The sequence below is a fragment of the Lutra lutra genome, chromosome 10, assembly GCF_902655055.1.
Source record: "Lutra lutra chromosome 10, mLutLut1.2, whole genome shotgun sequence".
In the NCBI taxonomy this organism is placed as follows: domain Eukaryota; kingdom Metazoa; phylum Chordata; class Mammalia; order Carnivora; family Mustelidae; genus Lutra; species Lutra lutra.
In genome coordinates this window covers 40,943,963-40,965,988 of record NC_062287.1, presented here as the reverse complement: position 1 = coordinate 40,965,988, position 22,026 = coordinate 40,943,963, and positions in this window count along the sequence as shown.

The window sequence follows — 22,026 nt, the reverse complement described above, 5'->3', positions numbered from 1 at the left end:
AACCTTATTTGGAAATACGGTTGTTGCAAATGTAATTAGTTAAGATGTTATCATGCTAGAGTAGGGTAAATTCTAACCAAATATTACAATGATCTTATCAGAAGAGGATCATGTAAAGAAGGACGCTCAAGAAGAACACCATGTGGTGACAAAGGTAGAGAATAGTGCAGCTGCAAGCCAAAGGCGGCCAAGGATTGACAGCTACCATCAGAAGCTATAAAGAGGCAAAAAAAGATTCTACTCAGAATCTCAGAATGTAGCCCTGATGACACCTTAATTTTGGACTTCTAGCTTCCAGAGCTGTGAATGAATCAATTCCTCTCACTTTAAGCCACCCAGATTGTGGTACTTTCTTATAACAGCCTTGGAAACTTATACACATATGATGTTAGCTGTGGGGTTTTTATACATGGGCTTTATCCTGTTGAGAAAGTTCCCTCTATTCTTAGTTAAGTGTTTTTATCATGAAGTTATGTTGAATATTGCTAAAGGAAAAATTAAAATGACTTTTTTCCTTCATTCTATTAATGTGGTACATTATATACTGAGTGACTTTCCTATGTTGAATCATGTTTGCTTTCATGGAATAAGTCCTTCTTGGTCACGGTATCAATTTAATATGCTGCTGGACTCAACTGACTAGTATTTTGTAGATGATTTCTTTCATCTCTATTACTGAGGAACACTGGTCTGTCATTTTCTTGTGATGTCTTTATCTGGCTTTGGAATCGGGCTGGACTGATTAAGTTAGAACTTACATAGAATGAGTTAGGAAGTGTTCCATCCTCTTCAATTTTTTTGGAAGAGATTGAGAAGGAGAGATTGTTAATTATTTAAATATTTGATTGAATTTGACTTATTTATTGAAAGTTTCTGATGCAGATTTATTTATTTATTTATTTTTCAATATTTTATTTATTTATTTGACAGACAGAGATCTCAAGTAGGCAGAGAGGCAGGCAGAGAGAGAGAGGAGGAAGCAGGCTCCCCACGGAGTAGAGAGCCCAATATGGGGCTCGATCCCAGAACCCTGGGATCACGACCTGAGCCGAAAGCAGAGGCTTTAACCCACTGAGCCACCCAGGCGCCCCTGCAGATTTATTTTTTTTCTTTCTTTTCTTATAGGTATATTTAGATTTTGTATTTTTTCTTGAATCAAGTTTTCACAGTTTGTGTGTTCCCATGAACTTGTTGATTGCATATAAGTTAACTTGATACCATACACGTGTTCATAGTCTCTCCTACAATCCTTTTCAGTTCCATTAAATCAATAGTAATATTGTATTTTAAATTCTAAGTTTAGTAATTAATCTTTTTTCTTAGTCTAGCTAAAATTTTGTCTATTTTATCTTTTCACAGGAATAAATTTTGATTTTCATTGATTTCTCCATTATTTTTCTATTCTCCATTTCATTTATCTTCATTCTTATATTTATCATTTCATTCCTATCATTAGCTTTGAGTTTTCTGTATTCTTTTTAATTCCTAAAGGTATTAAATTTGGTTATAGATTTTTTTTTTAATATAGGCGTATTTTGTTACAAATTTCTCTCTGAGGCCTTTCACCACATCCCATAAATTTTAGTATGCTCTTTTATCATTTTCTTTTGTTTTAAAGTATTTCCCTTTTGGCTTTGAAGTTGTGTGAGTGTATCTTTAAATTTCCACTATTTGTGAATTTTTCAGTTTTTCTTCTATTATTGATTTTTAGTTGCATTCTAACTAATAGAAAAGATAATTTGAATTATTCCAATATTTTAAAATTTATTAGAACTTGTTTTGTGGCCTAACATATGGTGTATGCTGCAGAATGTTCTATGTATAATTGAGAAGAATATGCATTTTGCTGCTGTTGGGCTTATTTGTAGGCTCTCTATTCTGTCCCACTGATACACATGTTGTTTTTAATGTTAAAACCATATGTTATGAGTAATATGGCTTTGTAATATAGTTTGAAATTAGGAAGTGTGATGTCTCCAGCTTTATTCTTTCTTAACATTGTTTTAACAATTTGGGTATTTTGTGATTCCATATTAAGTTTTAGGATTTTTTCTTTTTTCTGAGAAAAATGCGATTGGGATTTTGATAGGGAGACACTGAGCCTACAGATTGGTGAGAAGTATGGACATTTAAACAATATTAATTGTTGGGGTACCTGGCTACCTCAGTCAGTAGAGCATTCAACTCTTTTTTTTTTTTAAAGATTTTATTTATTTATTTGACAGAGAGAAATCACAAGTAAGCAGAGAGGCAGGCAGAGAGAGAGGAGGAAGCAGGCTTCCTGCTGAGCAGAAAGCCCAATGTGGGGCTCGAACTCAGGACCTGGGATCATGACCTGAGCCGAAGGCAGCGGCTTAACCCACTGAGCCACCCAGGCGCCCGGAGCATTCAACTCTTAATCTCAAGATCATGAGTTCAAGCCCCACACTGGGCACACACCTTAAAGAAAATAAAAATAAGTAAAATAAAAACAGCAAAGTGAGTCTTTGGAGCGCTGGGGTGGCTCAGTGGGTTAAGCCTCTGCCATCGGCTCAGGTCATGGTCTCAGGGTCCGGGGATCAAGCCCCACACTAGGCTCCCTGCTCAGCAGGGAGCCTGCTTCCAATCTCTCTCTCTCTGCCTGCTTTTCTGCCTACTTATGATCTCTCTCTCTGTCAAATAAATAAAAATCTTTAAAAAAATTTAAAAATTAATTGTTTTAATCCATGAACACTGAATATCTTACCATTTATTTGTGTCTTTGATTCCTTTCATCAATGTTTTCAGAGTAGACATTTTTCATCTCCTTGGTTAATTTTATTTCTACATATTTTCTTTTGGATGCCATGTAAATATTCATATATTTAGGTGTTCTGATACTGAACACTTGGTACATTTATAATTTTCATATCTTCTTGATGAATTGACCTCTTTATCATTATATAGTACACATCTTTGTCTCTCACTACAGCTTTTGAAGTAAAGCCTATTTTGTCTGATAAGTAGCTACCCTGGCTTTCTTTTGGTCTTCATATGAATGGAGTATCTTTTTACATCCTTTCACTTTCAGCTATATGTATTTTTAAAGCTGAGGTAATGGGCACCTGAGTGGTTCAGTCAGTTGAGAGTCTGCCTTTGAATCTGGTCATGATCCCCAGAGTCCTGGGACCAAGCCCCACATCAGGCTCACTGTTCAGCAGGAAGTCTTCTTCTCCCTCTCTGTGTGCTTGAGCTCTTTCTCTTTCCCTCTCAAGTGAATAAATAAATCTTTAAAATAAATAAAGCTGAGGTAAGTCTCCTGTAGGGAGCACACAGTAGGGTCATTTTTTCTTTACCCATTCAGTCAATCTGTTTTTTTTGTTTGTTTGTTTGTTTGTTTTGTTTTTTAGATTTATTTATTTATTTATTTGACACAGAGAGATTACAAGTAGGCAGAGAAAGAAGGGGAAGCAGGCTCCCTGCTGAGCAGAAAGCCCGATGCAGGGCTTGATCCCAGGACCCTGAGACGATGACCTGAGCCAAAGGCAGAGGCTTAACCCACTGAGCCACCCAGGTGCCCCAGCCACTCTGTCTTTTGAATGGAGAATTTAGTGTATTTATACTTAAAGTAATTATTGATACATGTAGACTTACTAATGGCATTTTTTTCTGGTTATTTTTAATTTTTTTTCCCTTTGTTCCCTCACTGTACTTTTGATTTGATGATTTTCTATATTGGTATGCTTTGATTCCTTTCTCTCTATCTTGTGTGTATCTACTATAGGCTTTCGTTTTATGGTTACCATGAGACTTACATAAAATATATTTATAACAGTCTTTTTAAGATGATAGCAACTTTATTTCAAATGAATATAAAAGCTCTCGCCCCAACATTTTATATTTTTATGGCCACAATTTACATCTTTTTACATCATGTATCCATTAACAAATTGTTGTAGTTGTAGCTTTAATAATTCTGTTTTTTAACCTTCAGACTCGAGTTATAAGTAATTTGTCCATCACTTTAGAGTATTCTGAATTTAACTATATATTTACCATTACCAATGAGTTTTAAATTTTGATGTTTTCCTGTTACTAATTATTATCCTTTCTTTCAGCTTGAAGAACTCCCTTTAATATTTGTTGTAAGGTCACTTGAATGATGATGAGCTCTTCATCTTCATCTTCATTTGTTCAGAAAATTCTCTACTTCAGTTCTGATTGACCACTCTCCTGGGCAAAGTATTTTTGGTTGCGGCTAGCCCATTTTCAACTTGACCTAAGACTTTACCTGCTGCTCATGCTGAGCTTAAAGATAAGCCCGGTTAAGGCTTAAGATTTCCTCAAATCTTTCTTTGAGCATGTGTCCTGTCCAAGTTACATGCATGACTTTCTAGTTGCCCTAGTTTATGCTGAAGCTTTACAAAGCCCTTATTCCCAAAAACCCTCACTTCCCTTATTTTCCTCCTGGACATTCTATGTGCCAATTGTCCCAGTTATTATGTTTTGCCATGGAAAGCAATGGCTTTTCATGCGTTTCTCAATGTTTTCATAGCCTCTCCTGCCTGACAGAATTCCCAGTTAGTCAAAACAAAGAAAAGCCCCTTGAATTAGTCCTTTCAAAAATCTGTCAGGCTGAAACAAAGAATATTTCTTGGGAACAACGTCTGCTCCATTCATTTAGAAATCAGATAAGCACACTGGGAATGGAGCTGCCATCTTTAATGCAATGCAAGCAGCACATCTGTGTTGTGTTGAGGAGAAGAATGGAGCTAGGGTCAGTGAAAATTCCATGAAGATCTTCTACTATGTTTAAATTGTCTCTTTCCTAGTTAAGCATTTGCTTCATTGCTCTAAACCTTTGAATATCTCTCTGAATTGTGGTAATGTTAATTTTATCAGTGTTTACTTCATTTTTTAGTATTTTTGGGGAAGAATAGACATCCAGAGTTCCCATTTTCACTGATGTCACATACACCTGTATTTTTTAAAATTAGTTTTAGAGCTAGAATTTTGTGATTCGTCATTGCATATAGCACCCAGTTGTAATTACATCAAGTGCCCTCCTTTCTTAATGTCCATCCCCCTACCCATTTCTCCTCTAGCAACCCTCAATTTATTTCCTAGGCCTCAACATCTCTTATGGTTTGCCTCCCTCTCACTTTTCATCTTATTTTTCCTTTCATTCCCCTATGTTCATTTGTTTTGTTTCTTAAATTTCACATGAGTGAAATCATATGGTATCTGTCTTTCTCTGACTTATTTCACTAGCCTAATACCCTCTAGTTCCATTCATGTCATTGCAAATGGCAAGATTTCATTCTTTTTAATGGCTGAGTAATATTCCAGTGTGTGTGTGTGTGTGTGTGTGTGTATAATATATATAAAATAAAATAAATATATACATGTAAGTAAAATGAGTGTATATATATAATTTCTTCCTTATCCATTCATCTGTCAATGGACACCTCAAATCTTTCAATAGTTTGGCTATTGTAGATGCTGCTGCTATAAATACTGGGGTGCAGGTGCCCCTTTGGATCACTACATTTGTATCTTTCAAGTAAATACCTAGTAGTGCAATTGCTGGATCATAGGGTAGCTCTATTTTTAACTTCTTGAGGAAACTTCATACTGTTTCCCAGAATGGCCATACTAGCTTGCATTCCCACTAACAGTGTAAGAGGGTTCTCCTTTATCCACATCCTCACCAACATTTGTTGTTTTCTGACTTGTTAATTTTAGCCATTCTGACTGGTGTAAGGTGGTATCTCATTATGGTTTTGAACTGTATTTTCCTGATGCCAAGTGATGTGGAGCATTTTTTTCACGTGTCTATTGGCCATTTGTATGTTTTCTTTGGAGAAATGTCTGTTCCTGTCTTCTGCCCATTTTTTGACTGGATTATTTGCTTTTTGGGTCTTGTGTTGTATAAGTTCTTTATAGATCTTGGATCCGAGCCCTTTATCTGATATGTCCTTTGCAAATAACTTCTCCCGTTCTGTAGGCTGCCTTTTAGTTTTGTTGACTATTTTCTCTGCTATGCAAAAGTTTTTTATCTTGATGTGGTCTGAAGCTATTTCAAAACACAGAAATGGAAGGAAAACTTCATAACTCATTCTATGAAGCCAGAATTACCTTGATCCCAAAACCAGACAATGACCCCATCAGAAAGGAGAATTACAGACCAATATCCCTGATGAACATGATCCAAAAAAAAAAAAAAAAAAAGTCTCACCAAGATACTAGCTAGTAGGATCTAACAGTATATTAAAAGGATTATTCGCCATGACCAAGTGGAATTTATTCCTGGGCTGCAAGGGTGGGTTCAGCATCTGCAAATCAATCAATGTGATACACCACATTAATAAAAGAAAGAACAAGAACCATAAGATCCTCTCAACAGATGCAGAAAAAGCATCTGACAAAACACAACATTCTTTCTTGATAAAAACTCTCTGCAATGTAGGGATAGAAGGAACATACTTCAGTATCATAAAAGCCATATACAAAAACCCCACAGAGAATATTATCCTCAGTTGGGAAAAACTGGGAGCTTTTCCCCTAAGGTCAGGAACACAACAGTCCCCCAAGATTAGGAACATGACAGGACTGCCCATTCTCACCATTGTTTTTCAACATAGTATTGGAGGTCCTAGCTTCAGTAATCAGACAAAAAAAAAAAAAAGGCATCCAAATCAACAAAGAAGGAATCATACTCTTACTCTTCACAAATGACATAATATTGCTCTATGGAGAAAATCCAAAAGACTCCTAAATTTGCTAAAACTCATACAGAAATTCGGCAAAGTCATAGGATTTAAAATCAATGCACAGAAGCCAGCCGCACTTCTATACAGTAACAATGAGGTAGAAGAAAGAGAAACCAAGGAATTAATCCCATTTGAAATTGCTCTAAAAACTATAAGACACCTAGGAATAAATCTAACCAGAGAGGTAAAGGATCTGTACTCTGAAAACTATAGAACACTTATGAAAGAAATTGAGGAAGACACAAAGATACGGAAAAAATTCCATCCTCATCGATTGGAAGAACAATATTGTTAAAAGGTCTATGTTACCCAAAGCAATCTACAAATTCAGTGCAATTCCTATAAAAATACCATCCACATTTTTCATAGGGCTGGAACAAACAATCCAAAAATTTTTTAAAAGATTTTGTTTATTTATTCATTCAAGAGACAAAGAGAGAGAGTGAGCAAGAGAGCGAGCAGGGGAGTGGCAGGCAGAGGGAGAAGCAAACTCCTCCATCTGAGCAAGGAGCCCCATGTGGAACTCGATCCTAGGACCCTGGGATCATGACCTGAACCAAAGGCAGCTGCTTAACTGACTGAGCCACCCAGGGATCCCAACAATCCTAAAATTTGTATGAAGCCAGAAAAGACCCCAAATAGCCAAAGTAATGTTGAAAAGAAAACATCTGCATTTTTCAATGTGACTAATTCTGTACTAGTGGGTAGAGAACACATGACTCTACTTCTTAGATCTTCTAATATAAGAGAGGTCACATTTCTTATACAGAAATATATTCATACACATATAATAAGCTATAATCAGTAATGAGGAAGGTTAGAAGTGAATATCAAAATCAGCCAATCGAGGAAGGTTACTTGTTCAATATTGTTCTGATATTTTCTGATAGAATGAGAAACAGAGTCCCAAGATGCTCTCATTCAGCTCAGCATGTTTCTATGCACAGCTCTTTATAGAAGAGAAGATTGCTACTGAATAATTACTAGTACACATTTTATAACTTCCTGTTTAGTCCTATTGGTAATATGAAACCTAAATTAATATAAATACAGATCACTAGTCCTCAAAGCCAGTAACACTTGTCTTTATAATGATTATTTTAAAGTCCTTTTTAATACCTGATACAGAGATTCACATTAAAAAATTATGTATATTTTGCTTTCTTTTACATGGTGTGAAAATCACTTGGAAAAATTAAGATCCAATTTCTTTTTCTAAGTCTTCTTAAAGGTATGGCTTCCTTTCATGTCTTCAAAATTTGGCTCTTGTATTTTAGCTTTTAGCATTGATTCAAAATGAGACCAAATGTAAAAATCAATATGTACACATGTGTGTAATGGGGAGGAAAAACTTAAAGGTGGTATAGGAAGTCATCAAGAAGACATGACCACCAATTGATCTGGGAGCTGGCCCTGGGCAACTGGAGTCTTCCTGCACCCCAAACTCCCCTGTCCTTGGAAAGCATGTTCTGCTTGCCTTTCCCATTCCCGGCCGCTGAACCAAGGATACAGCCTTGAGATAGAAATATGGTCTTGAAGTTATCTGGACTGAGTACATGACTGAAGCTAGTTAAGGTTTCCTGTACATGACTGGACCCATGTATATATAATCTATTATATATCTTCTATATAATCTTTTAAAGATTCTAGTGGGCAGGTGCAGAGACCTAGTCATCTTGCAGTACCCAAGATAAGCCTCGTCAACAAGTTGATCTGTTACGTCTATCACCTACCAGTCTGAAGTGGCCTGCCTCTTTCTTCAGTCTTCTCTTGTTCTCAGCATATGGGATTTGATTTCAGATTATACTTGGGAAGCTCCCGGAAGTTGTGAACTGACAAAAAGAAATGAGTCATCTAATAGAAGAGTTGCTTGAGAAATCATCACCCAAACCCACATTAACTGAATTTGCCGTTCAGTGAAATGTATGAAGATACTTCATATGAGTTTGGTGAACCAGGGACAGATAAGCTCTTGGACTGGAAATGGTATAAAAGCAGCAAGCACAGCCTGAGAATCCTGCACAGTACCTGATATCCATGGTCTACAGTCAACTCTTTTCTATGAAAGGAATGCCCAGAGGCCAGCCAATTAAGTGTTCAAATCTATAAATGTCCAGATCTCTTCTGTTTTTTTTTTTAAATTTTTAATTTTACTATTTATTAGCTTTTTCCTTTGCAGACAATTTTCATGAGAATTGTTGCTTCTCTCTCATATCCAATTCTGATGTCATTCTACCTAGTAATACCCAGTTTTGTCCAAATTCTCTAATGTCAATGTCTTTCTTGTGTGTCGCCTCATAAAGATCCTAGGTCATTTCTGCGGCCAGCTTTCCAATCTGACTCAGTACCCATGTTCTGCTCTAACATAATTTCCCAGCTGGAGACCATTTCATATTGGAGTGGTGGTGATATATTTTTCAGAGTTTGTAAAACGTCTAAATAGGAACAAAGGGCTTTCCCTACACTTTAATAGCTTGTAGCATACTTGAAATTTCATCTGAATAGAAAAATAAATTTCAAACATCAAGTTTTGTGGTTTCAGAGCACTGTTCAAGCTGTGGAGTCATTTAGAAATACTTTCAGCATTAACAATAAATCATTTGAAATAAAGGCAACCATTATGATTCCTTTCTCCCTTCCTGATGGATAGTGGTTTGGGGGATATGTGCTACAGAATCATTATTCTTAGAAGAAAAATAATACTTTATTAATAAAATAAGACTCAAGAGCCTCATTTAAAGACTTCTAGTTACTCAATTTTTTTAGAGAAGAAAAGCATTTTGTCATTTTAAAAACAAGGAAATGAATACATGTGTTAAGTGATTTATCCCAGGTCTGACTGAAAGACTCAGGACTAGATTTTGTTTTTGCTTCATCCATTTCTTGCCTAATCTTCAGATGGTACTCCACAGTATATTTAAAGGTGGTGTGGCTAGATGTCCATCCCATGGGTTTCCATGATGTATGACCCTTTTACCTACTAATCTGCTACATTCTCCTGAGTGTTATCTTTTCAGTCTTTTGGGAAGAGTAGTGATATGCCATTGAAAACTAAAGTTCACAATCTCTGATCATCCTAATGACTTCAATAGACATCCCTTTGTGTGAAGTTTTGAAACAAGCTTTTCTAACAGTACTTCATACTATGAGACATAACTGAAATATGAAAACTGATAGTAAAGCTGGCAGAATTAAAAAAAAAGTATTCCTACAAAGAGACATTATTTGGGAAAAAGATTGGGGAAGTATTTAGGATTTAACATGTGTGATAAGGATAAGGATAAAAGAAGGAAGAAGAAGATTGGTTAATTTTTTGGAAGAAAGTTTCACAGATAAAGGTATTATAAATCCATGAATTATCTTGTGTTTCAGTTTCTAGTTCACATACCATTTGCTTGTTCTATTATGTCTGTGTTATGAATTTATTTCAGGTTTCAGAAGCAGATTAATCAGTAAGGTCCTCTTGAATTTCACAAGTATGTTGGAATTTTATCATTTTGTATTTCACCTCTGAAACCTCACTTTTTGCTGAAAACACCTGTGTTTCAGGCAGGAAGCAGAAATAAACTTATTTACATTTGCTTCCTAATTAGAATTTAAATAGAAGGCAAATTCATGAATATAATCTTCAACATCCCTTGGAAAATGCATTTCTTGTTCTTGGGCTACCAAGATTATCATTATCATTATCATTATCAATATCTTTTTTTTTTCCAAAAAAAAGATTTATTTATTTTAGAGAGAGAGAGCAAGTCCATGCGAGTAGGACGAAGGGCAGAGGGAGAGGGAGAATCCTTGGGCAGATTCCCCATTGAGTAGGGAGCCTGACGCAGGTCTCCAACCCAGGATCCTGAGATCATAACCTGAGCCAAAATCAAGAGTCTGCTACTTCACCAACTGAGCCACTGACATGCCCCTTATTACTGATATTTTGAACAGAAATTCCAAATATAAACTAAAGAAGTTGTCAACAACCATTCTGCCTCTTTTATCTAAAACCACTGGTTAATTATCAATGAGTATTTATTGAGCACCTACTCTAAGCTTAATGTTGACCTTAATATCATGTCAATAATTACAAAACAGCTATCTATATAAACTTAGATGGCCACGATACCTCATATCCCAAACCTGTCCTGTTTCTTTCTGTTGTGTTTCCTCTAGTCATAATTAACCCTTCTCCTGTTTCCACCTTCAATCCCTAGGAAACTTAAGCCTCAGAAATAGATTACTATGCCAGAAATATCAGTTTACTTCTGAATTTTCCCAGGGTTCTTATTCTCCACAGTCAATCTCTTTTAGTTGGGAATCCAAAACTATAGCATGAAGATGGGATCAAGGAACACAAGAAGGCTGAGCAGGGAATCCATGTTCTCTGCTTCTCATTCTACCTTCATGGGGCACAACGTCCTCAGGGTTTTTTTATTGTCACAGTGAGGAAGGCACCACTGTCAAGGAAAGGGAAGTAATAGGCAAGGATGCCATTATCTCTATAGTACTCTTGGACTATCCCACATGACAAAACATTACCTTACATTCCCTGGCAGTTTCAAATGTATTTGTGCAAATTAATGCATAAAACAGGTCATAGAAATACAATCCTAAAACATATCTCTATATAACTTTTAAATCCACAGTAGTTTATGTAAATTCTAATTTTAATTAAATTTTCAAGGAATATAATAACATGTAAATAGAATATTACATTTTATTTTGCTTGAAATTTTAACATGAATTGCTCACCTTTAGAAAAAGCACATCATGGTAGCAATGCCGGTTTTGGGGATTTGAGTCATCAATACAACCATCAGTTTGAATTTATGGCTGATTCATTAATATTCATTTTATCTAAATGAACAAGCATATGGTCATATCACTACATTTTCTAATGTACCTATGCTAATGCATTTACATATTGAATGGCAATTATAGTCATATTTTTTATTACTTTTGTCAATTACTGTTAAGACATTATATTGATTTTTAAGTAATATGAATAAGTGCTTAATAACCTTTGTGAATTCCATTAGAACTCTAAGGGGGACTTTATATCACAAAGTTGTTAAAGAAGGACATCAGACCTGTTAGAATTAAGAATCACAGTTCTATTATATATGAAGCAAGTATGGAAAAATAAAGGGCAAAAACTAGCATCCCCATCATCGGGGACTGAATTCAAGTCAGAATACTGAATAGCCGAGACCAAATGTCATTCTGACTGTGCTGGAGTCAGGTCACAGAAGTGGTTTCAAGGGACCGGCCAGTTAATTCAAAAGATGGTATTTATAAGAATGGGTAGAGATCAGAGTATGGATGAAAACAGGCAAGGTCTGAAGGAACTACTGCTGAGTGGGAGAGAGGGTGCCCCTTGTTGTGAGGGCCATGGAAGGCAAGAATGCTGTTGGGAAAATGACCAGTAGCATCAGAACCTTGTCTGTCTTAAGTTCCTGATCCGGCCTTTTCATGATGGGAGCCTCAGTAATACAAAATGAGACTTCAAAATGGAGCAAGCAAGACCAGCTAAGAAAGTTTTTTTCAAACCAGGGCTGGAAGGGGGAACCTGGGTGGCTCAGTGGGTTGAATGTCTGTCTGCCTTTGGCTCAGATCATGATCTCGGGGTCCTGAGATCGAGCCCCCAGTGGCACTCCCTGCTTGGTGGGGAGTCTGTCTCCCCTCACCTGCAACTTGTGTGCACACACACTCTCCCTCTCATAAATAAACCTTTAATAAATAAATAAAAAGTAAAATAGGGTTGGGAGGCCATAAGAGAAAAATTCATGCGAGTTCTCCTCAGAGGAACCACAAACTTTTTGCCAGATGTAAGCCCTCAGTGTGGACTTCACTCCCTCCTCACCTTGACACCTGAATCACTTCATTTTTCACTTCAAAAGGAGCCAACCTCTGACAAGTTCCAATTCTTCATTTGCATATGAGCCCAGCTAATACAGTTAACCCTGTGTCAATCCCTGTTTCACACAGAAGACCTGAATGAGAAAGGCACTTATGACTTCCATCTTCATAACTCCTCCCACCCCCTCACTGTACCCCCTCTGAAACAAGAGTCAGGTTTCTACATAAATCCGTGTTTCCTAAATTGCAACTCTAATTGCCCCAATAAATGCCAGATTGCTTCAACTGTCTGTGAGTTCCTTCTCGGTCGACAGTATCAAGACTGCTCTGGCAGCTCCCATTTATTTCACCTCATATTGTCTCCTGTGCTTGGTTTCCATGAGATCTTCCTTCTTGGTTTTCTCTCTGAATGTCCAGCCTCTTCCAGGGCCTTCCTTTAGTCTTTTTATTCTCACCTGGATGTGCAATTCCTGACATGCTTTTATCCCAGCTTCCTGCATCTACTGTGTCAGCCTGATGGACTGCTCTCTCTGAACTGTGTTTCTGAGTATGGGGGCTCTCTCTGAACTGTGTTTCTGAGTAAGGGGGATCTGTGAAAGCCAGAATTTCCATGTGTTTATTGAACTCCCATCTGACTCTGATTTTCATTTCAAACACTGTCAAATATTCCTGACCTAGTTCTTCATTCTTTATTGCTATTCTAGATTCAGTGCTGTCACACATGGAGGGAGGTGAAAATAGGCCTTTTGAAAGATGATTCACTCTTTCTGGTTGTTTAGATAGTTTGTGGAGGCTGCTTTAAGACAAACAACTAGAACAATGAAAACCTGAGTATGGTAGAAGGACCCACAGGGACCCCAACCCCCTGGCTGAACACAAAGGGTCCCATTAAGTGACACACTTCAAAATATCCATAAGCTCTAGGTGACCAATGGCTTACTTACACCCAGACACAGGTACCAATAAGAGAAAATTGCACACATTCCCATACCTCCTCACCTTTCCCCCTTAACTCTAGCCCCACACCACTGCCTCCTGGCAGACAGTCTCTCTATTGCTGTCCTGCCAGCACTTCCTTGCCGTGTATTCAATAAATTTCTATCTCCTTTGTTCTGCCTCAGGTGAATTCTTTCACCACACGTGCCACAAGCTGCCACCCAACCATGTTGCCCCACCTTTGGTGGCCCCTCAATCCAATCAGGAGACCCCCCCCACACACACACCTTTTAGCTGATGGCCGTCCTAGTGCAACAAATGGGAGATGTCACTTTTAAGCCCTGTAACAATATGCAGAGCCCATGGAAAATTCTTACCAGAAGAGATGATCGAAGTGTCCAGCATCATTTGACATAAAAGTCAGAATAGGACAAGGATTGGAAAACTTTTCCTTAAAGGACTAAATAGTAAATATTTTAAGCTTTGGGACCAGATAATGTTTGTCACAGCTACTCAATATTGCCACTGTAGTGCAAAAGCAGCCCTAGGCAAGGCATAAACAAATGAATATGGCTTTTGTCCAATATCTACCTATCTATTAGATATAGATAGATGTTTTTGTTTGTTTGTCGTTTTGAGTTGGTTTTGTTTTTTTGTTTTTGTTTTTCATGAAAACAGGAGGTAGGCTGCATTTGGCCCTAGGGGCTAGTTTGCTAACTCTGGACTATTACATTGGTACCTCTAAATGGCTCAGAATTAATTTGAACTTAAATGTGCTTTATCATCTTGCCCTTCTGCTTAGTCTGTACCTAAGATGTTTCCAATGGTAAACTACCACTTTACCAACAAGTTAAATTGAATCAACTCCAGCTGACATGAGATAGTTTGCAATAAATGTTTATTGTATAAGGTATGTATGTAAAAATTGTTAAGTCTTGCCAAAATTCTGTACATGGTAATGATGAATGATAAGGCTTTAAAAAATTGGAAGTTGTTATTAACTGCTATAAGGAGATATCCTATCCTTTTTCTTGTCCCTTTTTGTTAACTACTTAAAATGTTTCTCAGTAAATTTTTCAAACAAAGTGTCTTTTTCCAAACAATGATAGTTAATTTAACAAACATCAGTGTCCCACACAATAAAGGAATAAAAATATAAAAAACACAGAGTAAAAAAATAATCCTGGAAGGATATTTACCTAACCATAAGTATTACCATTATCCATTCTTTTTTTTTTTTTTTAAAGATTTTATTTATTTATTTGACAGAGAGAGATCACAAGTAGGCAGAGAGGCAGGCAGAGAGAGAGAGAGGGAAGCAGGCTCTCTGCTCAGCAGGGAGCCCGATGCGGGACTCGATCCCAGGACCCTGAGATCATGACCTGAGCCGAAGGCAGTGGCTTAACCCACTGAGCCACCCAGGCGCCCACCATTATCCATTCTTGACAAGGCCAAGAAGTATTTGTGTGTGTTGTGTGTATGTATGTGTGTATGTTTCTTAATACAAATGGCTCCCTAAGTCTTTTAACATTTGTCAAAATTTTCCACAGGGCAGACTGAAATTATTGTCACCAAAATTGAAATTAGATCTTGGAAAATACTTATATTGAATTTAATTCCCACTTAACATTCTTATTTGGATGACTTCTACTTTAGAACTTTTGCCCGGATTATCTTAGATTAATATTTAAGAAATTTAAAACCAGACATAAAAAGAAGGCATTTGTGACATTGGTGACAACATAAATGGAACTTGAGAGCATTATGCTAAGTGAAATAAGTCAGAGAAAGACAAATAGTTATGATCTCATTTACATGTGTAATCTACAAAAAGCAAACTCATAGAAACAAAGATCAGATTTGTGTTTGCCAGAGGTGGGGGTAGAGGGTGAAGGAGATGGATAAAGGTGATCAAAAGGTACAAACTTCCAGTTATAAGATAAATAAATCCTGGGGATGTAATGTACAACACGGTGATTATGATTAATGATATTTCATACTTGCAAGTTGCTAATAAAGTAGATCTTAAAAGTCATCATCACAAGATAAAATAGAATTTATTTTAAAGATTTTATTTATTTGAGAGAGAAAGCATGTAAGAGGGCAAAAGAGAGAGACAGAGAGCTGTGGGGAGGGGCAGTGGGAGAGGGAGAAGCAGATGCCCCACTGAGCAGGGAGCCCACTGTGGGACTTGACTTTAAGACCCTAGGACCATGAGCTGAGCCAAAGGCACATGCTTAACCAACTGAGTTACCCAGGTGCCCCATGAATTTGTCATTTTTGAGGTGGTGGATATTAACTAAACTTATTGTGGTGATCCTTTCACAAAACATATAAATATCAAATCATATTTGTATACCTTAAATTGCATATCACTCATATCTCAACAAAACTAGAAAAAATAAAATCAAAGAAAAAATTAAAAAAAAAAATCTTTTCAGGCTTTTAAATATGTTTAGGAGACAGAGCTCTGGGAGAAAGACTGTCCAGGACCAAAATTTTAAATAAGGGGTTAGTCAAGTTTCTAATAATATGTTCTGAAGGATCTTCACATTTAAATCCCTGGAGACACAAAGTGTCATTTTTCAGGAACAAAAAGAAATTTTCCATCTTACTCTTTGCTGTATGTTATCTCTATCAACTTGTTATTTCATTCATTCATCCATCTAACAAATATTTAATGAGGGTTTTCTACAAGTAATGCCTATTTATACGAAGGTAAACATATATGACTCTTGATGTTAAGGAGTTTCCAGGCTGATAAAAGAGCCAGAGTCAACAAGTAAATGCAGAATTATAGTTATTTAAAATACAACCAGTTGTTTGTGCAAATCTAACAGGATTCTGAGTAGTACAGCGCAAGGTTCACGTCTGCAGGGGAGAACTACACTTCTTTAATTATATGTACATTCTTGTGTCCAAAGGTGTCATTCACATAGAATCCAGGAGGGTCAGAATTCCTGGATCTGGCAATGAGATGTCCCAGGTAGGGTAACAGAGAATAACAGCGTAACAGGGGATAGGGAGAAAAGGAAAAAGTATACAAACAGAAATGCACTGTACATATGATAGTCATGAAAGATCTTCCTGGGAAGTTGACATGTAAGATAATCTGAAGAAGAAAAGAGTAGCTATACTACAGCAGAGAAAGAATTTTCCAGGGCAAAAGTAAAACAAAACCCAAGGCTATGTGTTGGAAAGGACAGTGGTTTTCTTCAGGGGAAAATAAAAAAATGATCAACGTGATTGGAGTTAACCTGTGACACATCATGAGGTAATAAGACTCCTCAGTAGCTTAAAGTCACCGTAAGACTTTTGCAATTAATTCTTAGGGAAAAGGGAAGCAACTACAGAAAGAATAATATGGTAGCAAATGTACTGAAATGTTTTCAGAAAAATTCTGGATGCTGCATATTGGGTCAAACAAAAGTATGAAGGAGACCATTGAGGAAACTATATCAATGAGCCAGGACAGTGGTAGTAGATATGAAGAGAAACAGATCTGAGATATATTTTAGAGGAAGAATTAATAGGAATTTGTGTTCATTTATGCAATATGTACTTATTGATTACATGACACCCAATTAGGTCCTAATGAGGGAAGACAGATTGGCTATAACTAAAAACTGCCAAAACTATAATGCTGAATATTTGCACCTAAACTGGAACTTTCATTGTCATTCAGATAAATTTACTTGCTTAAAAAATATGAGGAAATGTTAGAGTCATAGCAGAAATAAAATCCTCTTTTAGTTCAGAACTGCCTTAAACCAGAATGAAGAGCTGCCTGAATGAATTTAAACTATTGGTTTTAATAATATTCTCATTTACTTATTGTTTCCCAAATACTCTAGGGCAGAACACACTTGAATAAAATAGCTTTAATAGTTAAACTACACATTTCCTAATCTTATATGCCAACTGACTTTTGTTACATATTAAGTAGGCAATGTTTAGAATGACAAATACAAACCACTACTTTGCATTCTGACATCCTATGACAGATAATAGTAATTAATAACAGTCAAAATGACCATTTTCTCAATATATCATCTATCCCAAGTGGCAGTAATTTTGTGTAACATTATGGCTTATTATAAAGGCAAATATTATAGTAAATATTAGTATACCTGTATTTTATGTTCATTCTTGAACTTTTCCCCCTAAGTTTAGTATTTAAGTTTAATATTTGTTTAATTTTAGACATTGAGTACATTTATTTAGAAGTGATTTATGTTTTTTTTTTAATTTATTTTTAATTATTTTTTATCAACATATAATATATTTTTATCCCCAGGGGTACAGGTCTGTGAATTGCCAGGTTTACACACTTCACAGCACTCACCATAGCACATATCCTCCCCAATGTCCATAACCCCACCCCCTTCTCCCAACCCCCCTCCCCCCCAGCAACCCTCAGTTTGTTTTGTGAGATTAAGAGTCACTTATGGTTTGTCTCCCTCCCAATCCCATCTTGTTTCATTTATGTTTTTTTTTTTAATGGAAATTATTTTCTAAGGGATATGGGTAGGTAGCCCCTGCCTTCAAGCTCCTTTTAGAGAATAAGCCTTATTTCCTGTTAATGTAAGTTGGTTGTACACTCATAAGGAAAAATATAAATTATCTTTCAGATTTTTGTATTAGTTTATCATGGAAATATTACTGTAATAATATTATTTGTGTTTTAAAGATGATAGTGTTAGAACTCATAGAAATGATACCAGCATTGAGATTTTAAAATCTAATATAGTGTAACAATCACATGCCACCACTAAAGTGTTATCAGGTTCTAGGTGTCTAAGTATTTATTTATTTATTTATTTATTTATTTATTTATTTTTTGAGAGAAAAACCAGATATTTCCATCATGTGGAGCCTTCACCCTCAAGGCCATAACTGAGACATAGTAGTCTTTTGTCAATTAGGTCTAGGTCTTAAATTCAAACTAACCCCCCTGAAATTTCTTGAAAGAAAGAATTACAGGAAACTCAAGTATTACCTATAATGCTTTTTTTAAGGAAAAAACGGGAAACTTAGAAATAAACATTTGACAGCTTCATCCTATTATATGCTCATTAAATCTCATATGTATCCATTTAAAAAAAAAGATTTTTATTTATTTATTTGATAGAGATCACAAGTAGGCAGAGAGGCAGGCAGAGAGAGGAGGAAGCAAGCTCCCTGTTGAGCAGAGAGCCTGATTCACGGCTCTATCCCAGGACCCTGGGATCCTGACCTGAGCCGAAGGCAGGGGCATTAACCCACTGAGCCACCCAGGCGCCCCATATATGTGTCCATTTTTAACTTTTATTTATTTATTTTTTTAAGTGTTATTTATTTTAGAAAGTGAAAAAGAGCACAAGTAGGAGAGGAAAGGAGGAGGAAAAGAGAATCCCAAACAGACTCCACACTGCAAAGCCTGATGTGTAGCTTGATCTTGTGACCCTGAGATCATGACCTGAGACAAAACCAAGAGTTGGAGGCTTAACCAACTACACCACCCAGGTGTCCCTTATATATGCCCATTTTTTAAAGTAAATCCTACAAAGAGGACATCAATAAAAGAATGATTTTTTTTTTTTTTTTTTTTTTTTTGGTGGGAATTAAACGGAAATCCAGAGTGTGGCTAAATACTTGATTAACTGTTGTTAAGAAAAGATTCTTATGTAATTATTTCTTCAGAGTGCCTCATGCCTCCTGGCATGAATTCCTCCATTCATTTTTGAGCCTCTTTTGCTAATTTGCCTGGTATAACTCCCTTATGCACCATATATTCCTTTCTCTTCAAAGTTCTTTAGCCAGTACTCAAACCACACCTCCTTCTTTGAGTCACAGGACAGAATGTCAATTTTGGCAGAAAGACTTCAGGCAAAACAAAAACGAAAAGAAAAACAAAACATAGCTGCCACATTTATAGTCTAGGTTTCTCATGGAATACCAAAATTCAAGTGAAGACATCACCTTAACTGGAACAGTTATTTAACATGTTTTGATTCTAGCGATGAAATGGAGAAGTAGGAAAGAGAATTCCACAGTGTATAGGAAAACAGTGAAAATAAAAGCAAAACCAAAACATTTTTTATTCATAAACATCCTTTTTCAACATATTTTTCTTTTTCTCTACTCTATAGAAAAAGTATAGGATAATCCTAACCTCTGACCACCTGATTGGTCAGGAATTAGCCTTTCATACATATGCAGAAAGAAATGTCCTCCACTGAATTCACCTAAGGAGATGAGCTTTGTAGAGGAAAAGACGGCAAATTCACAGACCTATTTCTTTCCACACATGGCAGCATAAGAACTTTACTATTGGAGTAACCAGTAACTCTAGCAGTTAAAGATCTTTGAAGGCAGAAAATGTTTCTTTCATCTTATTTGCCAATGCCATCACCTGGCTTAGTATATAGCCAGTGTAGTAAATGCAACACAGATATTTGTTGAATAAATGTTAATTTAATCATTCATTCATCTAAAATGTGTGTATTGCTTATGACTGCCAGTCATAAACAGATAAGGTCACTACATTCATACATACTGGGCCTTTCTGTTCTAATTTATAGACAATTGTCCAAGAATTCATTTATGTGATTTATTGAGACTTCCAGGGAAAAAAGTAAGGCATTACTGTGGCACATAGTTTTGTAATATCACAACTAGGGATACCAAAGTTTTTTTAGCTCAAGGGAAGAGCTAGCTTGCAACACACAACTAAGAAAGAGACATGGAGAATATTCCTTTGCTCACTATGGTTGGGAAATATGTTTTTGGGCAATACAGTATCTTATAAAGTTTTGGGCAATAAACAAGCTTTTGGGCAAAACTACCCTGCTATGCATATCTAACAAGAAACAATGGTTCCCAAACTTAGCTATAAGTCATAATCAACCAGGGAGCTTAATACATAAACATTACCAAATTTCCAAATATCTCAGGCTAGGTCCTTGGAAACTGAGTTTTTGTTTGTTAGTTTGCTTTTTTTTTTTTTTTTTAACATTTCTCAGATGGTAAAAGGAGTAGCAACTGTGAGGCATGCTTATATCTCAGAAATATCTCAGGTATAAAAAAGCAATCACACATAAAATGATATTTGATATCTGATTTATAGATTTAATTTATCATTGATTTTATGCTATTATAATTCATTCATTCATATGTCTATCTGTCTTCAATTCAATATCTATATTATTTAGCATATAACATCTCAACAAAACTAGAAAAATATCTATTATTTAGCATATAGCATGTCTTGTAGCTCAAGATATTTTTTTTCTAAATGACTGAATAAATTGCAAAGATTCTAATACAGAATGGATTTTATACCTTTCACCTTTCCATATCCTCTAGTTTATAAGAGAGTTTCTTTAGAAAAAATATTTCTTCACTGTGCATAAATTTAACAACTATTATTGAGATAGTGAGAAGAGAGAGCAAAGGGAGATTTGCACACACACACACACACACACACACACACACACACACAAGAAGTAAAGACAGATTCACAACTGGAGAACCACGTAGACTGATTCAGGTTCTGGAGATGGGGGAATTGTTTTAATTGAAATAACTCTCCCATAGATAACACTTCTAAATCCTGGGGAACATTTAAAAACAACTACGTAAAGGCACACAAAAGTAACTGAAAAGAGGAGGAAACTGGAAGGGATTGGACTTTTGAAAGAAGAGGATCACTTTGGATGAGATGCGTCTGTGTAACACTCTCACTGATGGCAACACCAACCAATATGTCAGGCACCAGAACTCAAGCTGATAGTTGCAGTGGTTTGGATTTAAAAGTTAGGGGACAGAGATGGTAGAAACCAGATAAGCCTGTAACTGTAGAAGAAATACATGAAACAAGGAAGCACCAAAAAGGAAAATGTTACAAATGTTAAAATGTTACAAATAAACATCCTTCAAATGATTTGCTGATAAGTAGGCATGCACAGGTACGATTATAAGGATACAAGAAGGAGTCAATAGTTAGAAGACTGAAAGAAAAGAGCAGAGATTGCTGCCCACCTCAGGGATTTAAGAGTTTGGATGATGACATTGGCAGGGTTTTAAAAATATTAGACTTTCCAATGAAATGCAAAAACAAACAAAAAAACTGAACCTTAGGAGTAAACTCTAGTAAAGCATTAGAAGTAAAGTAAAAAATAATACATTCATCTTAAAAATAATAGTAAAAATAAAATAGACCCACCCTAACAAAACAGAAAACCAAATTATGAACGGTTCAGAATGACGTTAGAAATTTAACTGCCTAAAATAACTAAACTTAATAATCATCAGAGGAAGACAACAAAAGGCAGAGTCTCCAATGTCCCATTATTTATTTACAGTGCACAGTAAATAATACCAAGCGTGTGAAAAAGTAGGAAAATGTGACCCACAATCAAGAGAAAATCTATTCAGTAGAAACACATGTACTGACAATCTAGATGTTAGAATTATTAGACAAATACTTTATTTTTTTATTTTTTTTTAAAGATTTTATTTATTTATT